Source organism: Mandrillus leucophaeus, unplaced genomic scaffold (genome assembly GCF_000951045.1).
Source record: "Mandrillus leucophaeus isolate KB7577 unplaced genomic scaffold, Mleu.le_1.0 Scaffold373, whole genome shotgun sequence".
Classification (NCBI taxonomy): Eukaryota; Metazoa; Chordata; class Mammalia; order Primates; family Cercopithecidae; genus Mandrillus; species Mandrillus leucophaeus.
In genome coordinates, this window is record NW_012103954.1 from 1,428,916 (window position 1) to 1,436,187 (window position 7,272).

The 7,272-nt window shown below is 52.7% G+C and overlaps 1 protein-coding gene across 1 annotated transcript in view; it reads left to right on the forward strand.

The window, feature by feature from the left end:
- Positions 1-7,272, forward strand: part of PTPRN2 (protein tyrosine phosphatase, receptor type, N polypeptide 2) — a 362,338-nt gene that overhangs the window by 320,736 nt on the left and 34,330 nt on the right. The gene's annotated exons all lie outside the window — the stretch shown is intronic.

The window sequence follows — 7,272 nt, forward strand, 5'->3', positions numbered from 1 at the left end:
AGATGGCTGAGTGCAGAAGCTGCAGGAGCTCCCACAGGGCACAGCCGGGTGTGGAAAGAAGGTCAGAGAGAAGAGGGAGGGTAGAGTGACATCCATGGAGGACCTGAGACAAGAGGCCCGCCCAGGCTATGTGCCCACCTGCCTGTGGATCAAGGGGCACCTGCCTACACATGTTGTTCACTCACTGACTCTTCACACAGGGATGATGTCATTCCCTCACTGCCCCTTCACACAGGGGTGATGTCATTCACTCACTGATTCATCACACAGGGATGACGTCATTCACTCACTGTCTCTTTCACACAGGGTGATGTCATCACTCACACTCTTCACACAAGAGTGACGTCATTAACTCATTGACTTGTCAGACAGGGGTGATGTCATTCACTCACTGGCTCTTTCACACAGGGGTAACGTTCACTCACTGGGTCCTTCACACAGAGGTGACATCATTCACTCACTGGGTCCTTCACACAGGGGTGACGTCATTCACTCACTCTTCACACAGGGCTGACGTCATTCACTCACTGACTCTTCACACAGAGGTGATGTTCACTCACTGACTCTTCACACAGGGGTGACATCATTCACTCACTCTTCACACAAGGGTGATGTCATTCACTCACTGTTTCCTTCACATGGGGTGATGTCATTCACTCACTGACTCTTCACACAGGGGTGACGTCATTCACTCACTGACTCTTCACACAGGGGTGACGTCATTCACTCACTGACTCTTCACACAGGGGTGACATCATTCACTCACTGACTTTTCACACAGTGGGAGATGTCATTCACTTACTGACTCTTCACACAGGATGATGTCATTCACTTACTGGGTCCTTCACATGGGGGGACTCACTGACTCTTCACACGGGTTATGTCATTCACTCACTGACTCTTCACACAGGGGTGACGTCATTCACTCACTGACTCTTCACACAGGGGTGACATCATTCACTCACTGACTCTTTCACACAGGGGCAATGTCATTCATTCACTGTCTGTTTCATACAGGATGACATCATTCACTCACTCTTTACACAAGGGTGATGTCATTCATTCACGGGGCCCTTCACACAAGGGTTGACGTCATTCATTCACTGACTCTTCACATGGGGATGACATCAATCACTCACTGGCTTCATCACACAAGGGTGATGTCATTCACTCACTGGCTCCTTCACACAGTGGTGACATCATTCACTAACTGACTCTTCACACAGGGGTGACATCACTCACTGGCTCCTTCACATAGGGGTGACATCATTCACTCACTGACTCTTCATATAGGGATGACGTCATTCACTTACTGGCTCTTCACACAGGGTGACGTCATTCACTCACTCTTCACACAGGGGTGACATTCACTGACTCTTCACACAGGGGTGATGTCATTCCCTCACTGGCTCCCTCACACAGCATTGACTTCATTCACTCACTGACTCCTTTATACAGGGTGACGTCATTCACTCACTGTCTCCTTCACACAGGGGTGATGTCATTCACTCACTGTCTCTTTCACACAGGGGTGACATCATTCACTCACTGACTCTTCACACAGGGTGATGTCATTTACTCACTACTTCACACAGGGATGACGTCATTCACTCAGGCTCCTTCACACAGGGGTGACGTCATTCCCTCACTGATTCCTTCACACAGGGTTGACTTCATTCACTCACTGTCTCCTTCACACAGGGGTGATGTCATTCACTCACTGTCTCTTTCACACATGGGGTAACGTCATTCACTCACTGATTCTTCACACAGAGTGACGTCATTCACTCACTGCTTCCTTCACACAGGATGACGTCATTCACTCACTGGCTCCCTCACACATGGGTGATGTCATTCACTTGCTGACTCTTCACACAGGGGTGACCTCGTTCACTCACTGGCCCCTTCACACAGGGGTGACCTTGTTCACTCAGTGGTTCCTCACAGCAGATGCTCACTGGGCACCTGCAGCAACCCAGCCTCACACCAGGAACTGGGCATCACCTTTGAGACACATGGGCCCTGCCTCAAATCTGCCACTTATCAGGAAAAGACAGAAGAGTGTATGGGTCATTAGCATGGAGGGCACTAGGGGACATGCATGAGAAGCACTCCAGCCAGCCTGATACCAGAAACTTCTAGAAGTAGAAATCTGAAGGGCACATGGAGGTGTCCCAGAGCGAGATGTGACATGCAACTCCAGACTGCTCACTGCTGCCCACGCCATTCCCAGGGCACAGACACAGGCAATGAGCATGTTCAAGGAAATGTCCATGGACAGGAAAGACGTGGAGGGACACGGGGGGCCCCATACAGGCTGGGGGTTTCCTTGAAATAGGGTGGTCCGGTGGGCAGGCCAGATAGGACTGCTCAGCAGGGACAGAGAGGCCATTTAGGGACCCGGTACGTACAGTGAGAGGACCCTATAGGGTGAACACAGGGAGATGGTCTGACTAGAGCTGAGATACAGCAGCTCTGAGGCCACCTGGGGAAGGTGAGGGAGGGAGCCGGTGCCAGGCGGGTGTGGTGGCAATGAGAGCACAGAGATCCTGGTGTGGGGGGGTGCTGTTCATGGGGCTATAGTGGGCAAGTGGGCTGCAGAGATCCAGGTGAGAGGTGGCAGGTGCATGGGGCTTTAATTGGCAGCCTTGTGCAGACATCCAGGTGAGCAAAGGGGCACGTACTTGGGCTACAGTGGGCAGGGACCAGGCACAGGGTGAATGCAGTAGAAGGGGCTATGCTGAGATGCAGGTGTTTAGGGGGCAGGTGTATGGGCCTGCAGTAGGCAGCAGAGGTGCAGAGATCCAGGTGAGAGAGGGGGCAGGTGCACCAGACTGCAGTGGGCAGGGGATGTGCAGGGATCCATGTGTGAGAGGGGGCAGGTGCACCAGGCTGCAGTGGGCAGGGGACTTTCCCAGATCCAAGGGAGAGAGGGCAGTTGCATGGGCCTACTGTGGGCAGGGATCCAAGTGTGAGAGGGGGCAGGTGCAGGACAGAGGCAGATATCCACATGAGAGAGGGGACATGTTCATGGGCTGCTGTGGGCAGGGGACACGAGGAGATACAGGTGAGGGAAGAGAGCAGGTACAGCATTGAGTGCAGTGGGTGACCACTGAGTGACTTCTGCCTGGGAGACAGGATTTGAAGAATTGTAGAAAGGCAGCTTCAGGGATGAGGGTAGATCTGAGTCCAAAGTGTGTGTTGACCTGCACAGTGTGACGCCTGCCCGTGGAAACACAGGCAGGCGGGGCCTCAGGCAGAAGCCCTGGTGCCCCTGGGCAGTCACGCGTTTTCCGTGTGGCTCACCACAGGGAGGGCCTCTGGTTCCCAGAGTGGCCTGGGATGTTGGGGCCCCTGGAGTTCTGGAGGTGGCGGGTAGGCTGGGGCTGCAGCTGTTTCCCACCTGGCAGGAAATACTTCCATGTTTTAACTTCTGGTGTGACTGAGGTGCTGGAAATGTATGGGGTGGCTTTCAGCACACCAGGGACTTAGGAAGGGAGAGTGTTTGAGGGAGCTTCCTAATGGGTTTGATTGATAGACAGGTTTGTTTCAGGTACCTGGATGACTTCTAAGGGGTGCTGTCCAGGTGACTTAGGGGACAGATCTCGGCAGGTGTAGATGCCATAACCTTAATGTACAGTGGACAGCAAGGTCCCGGTTTCTGATGGGATCAGGAGATGGAGGTAAGGGAAGAGAAGGGGGGCAGCAGCGATGTGGGGCACGTGGCCCTTAGGTGTATGTGAGAACAGAGACAAGCGTGTGTGTTGGCACCACCTTGGTTTCTTGTGAAGTAGCCCCCAGTCAGTGTTTTGGGTTCCTAGGGAAGAAATATTAACTCCAGGGAAACTACACAGGACAGATTTCACAGAAGTTGAAAATAGAAGAAGCTCCCAAGACCCGAAAGAACTGAGATGCTTCCAGGATCTTAAAATGTTCCACTTTATGATGAAGGAGAATTAGATAATCTGGTTTTATGGGATCCCAGGGAAGTGACTTTTCCTCTCTGGGTTATAGTTTTATATTTTGAAAATTAGAGGGGTTCGCCTACTTGATCTTTAGTGATTATTCAAGGATTAATCTTCTGTGAACCTGTGACCTGGGACACTAGTGAAAATCATGTAACAGGCACTCTATCACCTTTGGGGAGCGGGGCACAGACAGTGTGTCAGGGTTATATCCCAAGGGCGGACCCCACAGCAGGTGTCAGTGTGGAGACGCTCATCTCATCACCCCAGGACACAGACGGTGTGGCAGGGTTATATCCCAAGGGCGGACCCCACAGCAGGACACAGACGGTGTGGCAGGGTTATATCCCAAGGGCGGACCCCACAGCAGGTGTCAGTGTGGAAAGGCTCATCTCATCAGCCCCTGGAGACATCCTCTTTATCAGTGTTTTGGGGATTCCCACAGTGGCACACTTTTGAGTAGTGATAAACAGTGACTCAGAAAAGGTGGAAATGGCTTCTTCCAGATGACACAGAAGTGTGTGTGTGTGGAGGCAGGGAGGGAGCTAAGAAAGAAGCTGGAGTCGAGGATGGAGGTGATGGTGGAGCTCTGGAGGAAACTAGGCTAGAGATGGGAGGGAGCAGAGATGGAGGTTGGGATGGAACTTGATAGAGAGGGGGATGAGCTGGGATGGAGCTCAGAAAGGAGCTGGAGATGCCACTTGGAAGGCGTAAGGATAAAAATGAGATAGAGCAGAAATGGAGCTGGGGGAAGCTAGATGGAGCTGAGGATGGGCCTGGATGGGGCTGGGATGGACTGGGATGGAGCTAAGATAGATCAGGGAAGCAACTGGAAATGGAGGTGGGATGAAGCTCAGAAAGAAGCTGAGATGAATCTGAGGACAGAGCTGGATGGAGCTAGAATGGAGCAGTGATGAACTGGGATAGAGCTGGATGGAGTTGGAATGGAGATGGAAGGAGCTGGGAATAAAACAGAAGAGAGATGAGGATGGAGTTCAGTGGAGCTGAATGAAGGAGGGGATGGAACTGGTTGGAGCTGGGATGGAGCTGGATGGAGCTGGGGATAGAGTACTGTGGAGCTGGGATGGAGCTGGATGGAGCTGGGGATAGAGTACTGTGGAGCTGGGATGGACCTGGATGCAGCTGGGGATAGAGGACTGGGATGGAGCTGGATGGAGCTGGGGATAGAGTACTGTGGAGCTGGGATGGAGCTGGATGGAGCTGGGGATAGAGTACTGTGGAGCTGGGATGGACCTGGATGCAGCTGGGGATAGAGGACTGTGGAGCTGGGATGGAGCTAGATGCAGCTGGGGATAGAGTGCTGTGGAGATGGGATGGAGTTGGATGGAGCTGCGGATAGAGTACTGTGGAGATGGGATGGAGCTGGATGAAGTGGGGGATAGAGTACTGTGGAGCTCGGATGGAGCTGGATGCAGCTGGGGATAGAGTACTGTGGAGCTGGGATGGAGCTGGGGATAGAGTGCTGTGGAGATGGGATGGAGCTGGATGCAGCTGGGGATAGAGTACTGTGGAGCCGGGATGGAGCTGGATGGAGCTGGGGATAGAGTACTGTGGAGCTGGGATGGAGCTGGGGATAGAGTACTGTGGAGCTGGGATGGAGCTGGATGGAGCAGAGTGCTGTGGAGATGGGATGGAGCTGGGGATAGAGTGCTGTGGAGATGGGATGGAGCTGGGGATAGAGTACTGTGGAGATGGGATAGAGCTGGATGGAGCTGCAGTGGAGCTGGATGGGGCTGCATGAAGTAAGATGGAGCTAGGATGGAAACTGATGGAGGTAGGGATAGAGCAGGGCATGCATCTGGATGGAGATGGATAGAGCTGGGATGGATCTGTGGATGGAGATGAGATGGATGGAGCTGGATGGAGCTCCATGGTCTGGGATAGAGTTTATGAATCTAGATGAAAGTCTATGGAGCTTGGTTCAGCTTGGGATGGAGCTGGGATGGAGGTTCATGGAGCTGGGGATGAAGCCTTGGGTGTACCTGGGGTAGAGCTGGGATGGAATTTGATGTAGCTGAGTGGAGGTGGGATGGAGCTGGGATGAGAGTGAAGCTAGGATGAGTTTGATGGAGCTTAGTGGAGTTGGGATGGAGCTGAGGGCGGAGCAGGGATTGAGTTTGATGGAACTGAGTGGAGTTGAGATAAAGCTGAGGGTGGAACTGGGATGGAGTTATCATGGAGCTGAGGGTGGAACTGAGGATGGAGCTGTGGTTGGTGCTGGATGGAGCTGGGATGGATTTTGGGATGGAGCTGGGATGGATTTTGGGATGGAGCTGGGATGGATTTGGGGATGGAGCTGGGATGGATTTTGGGATGGAGCTGGGATGGATTTGGGAATGGAGCTGGGATGGATTTGGGGATGGAGCTGGGATGGATTTGGGGATGGAGCTGGGATGGATTTGGGGATGGAGCTGGGGTGGATTTGGAGATGGAGCTGGGATGGATTTCGGGATGGAGCTGGGATGGTTGTGATCATGGGTGGTTGCTGGCTCTTCCTCAAGCTCTCCTCCACTGCTGACAAGGCCTCCATCCGTCCTCTTCTCTCTCTCTCTTCTCCCTTCTGTTCTCCTCTTTCTGTCCCTGTCTAGGTGAGCCCTGTAGTCTTCATCTCCTCTTTCATTTTGTGAGGGGCCCTGCGGCTGATCTTAGTGTCTTACTATTTCCTTATCTATGACTTTTTTATCCATCCACAAATCCCTGATTTTCACAGCAGTAGCTTTGCTCTTCAGTCGTGTTGATTCTGATGTGTCTTCCAGGGCCTTTCTTGGGAGTCTCTGAGCCTGAGATTCACCTGACCTCCACTGTCTTCATCCTGGCCTTCCTCAGGCCTCCTGATGCCTCAGACTGCTCCAAGGAGGGTGTAGTGAGGAAGCACAGAAAAGAAATCTCAGGGAGAGATGCCCCGATGCTCCATTGCCTTAAATCTGTCTCTAGGCCGGGCACAGTGGCTCATGCCTGTAATCCCAGCACTTTGGGAGGCTGAGGCGGGTGGATCATGAGTTCAGGAGTTCAGGACCAGCCTGGCCAAGATGATGAAACCCCAGCTCTACTAAAAATACAAAAATTAGCCATGCGTGGTAGCGGGTGCCTGTAATCCCAGCTACTTGGGAGGTTGAGGCAGAGAATTGTTTGAACCTGGGAGGCAGAGCTTGTAGTGAGCTGAGATCGCACCACCGCACTCCAGCCTGGGAGACAGAGCAAGACTCCATCTTTAAAAAAAAAAAAAAAATCTGTCTCTAAGAACCAGAAGGAAATGTGTCCAGGCTGTTAACCATTATGGGCTGAG